Here is a 3615-nt window from a genome sequence, read left to right as displayed (position 1 = left end):
GTGAAAACTCAGCTGTCAGTTGATCTTAATGTTATGAAATGAAAAGTATGCCATTTGCAATTAACTTGGCATAAAATAATTCATTTGCATTTAATTGTAATGGTTCAAAGAATGTTCGGAAAAATGTTCGGCCCTCCAGCACATTCACTTCATCCAATCTGGCCCTCTTTGAAAAAAGTTTGGACACCCCTGATCTAATAGATCAGGTTCTACAGCAAGACTTAACAAGAGATGGTCTGAATACAATACTGGGGCTTCAGATTATATATTAGGCATTGAAGTCAATGAGGCAGAATTTTTGTCTTCAAGATGTTTAGGCTGCTTACTTAACAAATACTGTTATTCTTTTTAATAGCACCTTTTGGTACATTTTTATTTAATTGTTTGTTAAAATTATATACCCTTTTACATATCTACAGGACCTATAAAAGGATCTTTGGCTCTGAAGGAGGGAAAGGAGGCAGACATGTATTCAGCACTTCATAATTTGTAATGCATACATGGGGAAGCAGTGGATCCTGGCAGACAACACGAAATAACCACTCTAGAAAAGACACCATCCTGGGATATTGCAAGAACAGGGGAATCCTCATGGGACAGATCTTTGAACAATCATCCTTTCAACTGCAGAAGCAGCCAGTTATAAATGCAAGTCATTGCAGAGATAAGAAGTTGCAGTTCAAGTCTCTGCTTCTGAATCCCTCAGGGAAGGAGCTCTCAACAATACTCCAGATTAATGTCCTACCAATACTCCAGGAAGGGATGAACCAGTGAGGCTATCTATAAACTCTTCCCTTTCTGCCCAGCTACTTTGAGTGTAATTCTGCCGAGTCCCCTGCTTTATGTGCTAGTTCGTAGCTTTATAGCTGAATAGTCTCTGTGCTGCTTCAGTAATGTGGCTCTTTTGCTTTGCTGGACTTTTAGGAACTGAGAATGTTGTTAGGGACGGAACATCATGGAACCGTTACAATAGTTTCTTAGCATGATTTGACATAAGGGAGATAATAACTTATCTAGTGGTTCATTTTGGGATCAGAATGATAAGTGCTTGAGACAATGAATGGTTGAGCTATTTGTTGGCCTGCCCCAGGTCTTTTCTGTCAATTTGGGGTATATCACAGGGATATCCAGAACAGATCTTTCCTCACAGGGGGTATGTCTGCCTGAAGGGCCAAAGCTACTAACTGGTGATTCGAACATGATTGAAAGTATCTGGGTAAAAGGAAATATGAATGTATTTATTGTTGCCCTGAATATAATGGGCATTTTTTAATCTCAAGGGCAGTTAAATGTTAAAAGTGTATTCTTGTTTTCCTTTCCTATTGCTGTGTCTGGCTTCATTATAAAATTAAATGAGTTAATTTATTCAAATAGAGTGTATCTCTCGTTCATTTATTTACATGACAACTAAATTTGTAAACCTCAAAACCATGCTATGTGAAAATGTACACACATTTACAAAATGGCAGTTAGTGATGTACAACAATTGTCATTAAGAAACCCGGAGGATGTATTCTAATGAGAAATGTATTGTAAAGGATATTTTAGAGGCTATGGCTGCTTCCAGATGAAGGATCTCTATTAGTATCAATCGAAAGACTTTTTCTGTTTTCTTCATTCACAGATTTTTGTACATGTGTGTATTAAAAGAAGTAAGACAGAAGTTAGTGTGCTTTTAGTATATTCATAGATATATTGTCAATATATTTAGGGGGTAAGATTTTCTTTTCTTTATAAATACAGAGAGTGATTGTAAAATTGTGTGTAGAATTTGAATCTTAGATGCTTAAAAAAATACTGCAAGAGTTCTTTTAATACTTAATTTGTTTTCTGATATTTTCCAAGCCTCATCATTAAGCCTTAAATGATATTTTCCAAGTCTCATCATTAAGCCTTAAATGGCACTATGACTAACAGAACCCACTATCTGGGAATAGTTTTATTATTCTTTTAACATTTTCTGATCCTGAGCCATAGCTTGAATTAATATTATTGATATCCCGGGCTATAGAGATTCAGTGTATTTTTCTTTCCTTGGTCCAATGAACAGAATGATCTTTATGTTCCATCACAGTCTTTGTGTAAAGTTTTCCAATTAGGTTTTGCACAGAGCTTCATAAGGATTATGAATAATACTCAGGTATATGTTTTCAGTCCTCTCGTCTTGTATAACAAATCCAGCTCTCTGAAAAAGCATCTGGTATGATGAAACTACTCTCTGAGACTTTCTCTTTGAATGTTCAGGTATCCTTTTATACTATTAAAATATCTTCCTTATCACAGATGACAGATTGTCTTTAATCATTGGAATATTGACTATTGCAAGGCTCTTTCTCAACAAACATCATCCAGAGATTCCTTCAAATGAATATGTCTCACATAAAAAGTTGTGAATAATTTTTTTCCCCTTTTCTCTTCTTTTCCAGCTCCTTTACTTTGGAAGTCATTTGTTACTTTTCACAGCTTCAGTTTCAGCATCCTGTTCATTGTTCTTATTATAATGTTCTGTCCATCACTTTCATTCTAGCCTGTTCCAGTCTTCTGAAATGAAAGACACCACATCCAAGGACATTAGAATCTGGTTATGTAGCCATCCCAGGATTCGTAAAAAAGTGCAGTTCTCAAAAACATGCATTCCAGGAAGTGATTTCTAAGTTGATTGTGTATTTTATTGCCTGTTACGAATTTTGAAATTCTGGTTATCAAATGAACGATAAATTGCTAAACTTTACTCTAGATGGAGACCTTAACTTCTACTCCTCTTTGATTTCATTTCCCAGGAACTGATAATCCTCTTTAAAAGTAAAATCTGGTATTCTTTTGTATATGGAATCATTTAGTTCTCATTGTCATAAATTTAACTAATCAATAGATTCATATTCGTTCTTTTTAGCATATAAAATGTTTATCCTACTGCAGTGCTAGTAATACAGATTTGCTGTCTCCTTTTCCAATGATCTTTGCCATATGAAGTCAGTACATTATTAGAATATCATATAAGGTTCTACTCCCACTACTTTGCCATCCAGAAGAATAGAAAGGAAATACCTGTCGCTATGATGAATCTATCTCTGTGTCTTTCTATCTATTTAATCATGCACATATGCACATCAGATTTTTTGCTGTTCATATTACTGCAAAGCATACAAAAAGGTAAACAAAGCATTTTGTATATTTGTTGATGTAGAGAAAGAATAAGACAAAGTAAATAGGCTTGAATTATGAAATGTTTTGTGTGAATGTGGATTGAAAATTAATTTTGTAAGGTCCTTGGTGCTCTCTGAGCTTAGTGGTTTTCTTGCAGACATTTCATTAACAAACTAGGTAACATCATTAGTACTAGGGGAGAATGGGGTTTTCTCTCAATTTATATTCTAGTGACTTGCCCTGTCCGTGTGAGTAGGAACGATCTTGGTCATTCTTTGTTTGGGCTGTTTACTGTTAGTTTGTTTGGCAGTTTCTTGATTGGAGTATTGTTCACTTCTTCGTTGCTAATCTAATGTTAATCTTGGTGTTAATCTACTCACCTGGGTGTTGATTGCTGGTGAGGAAATGTTTTGGTCTTTTTATTCCCTTTTTGGCCTATTGAATGGTATGTATATGTTGTTTATGTCT

Source organism: Protobothrops mucrosquamatus, unplaced genomic scaffold, assembly GCF_001527695.2.
Source record: "Protobothrops mucrosquamatus isolate PMUCROS unplaced genomic scaffold, P.Mucros_1.0 scaffold_163, whole genome shotgun sequence".
NCBI classification, from domain to species: Eukaryota; Metazoa; Chordata; class Lepidosauria; order Squamata; family Viperidae; genus Protobothrops; species Protobothrops mucrosquamatus.
This window is presented reverse-complemented; position numbering follows the sequence as displayed.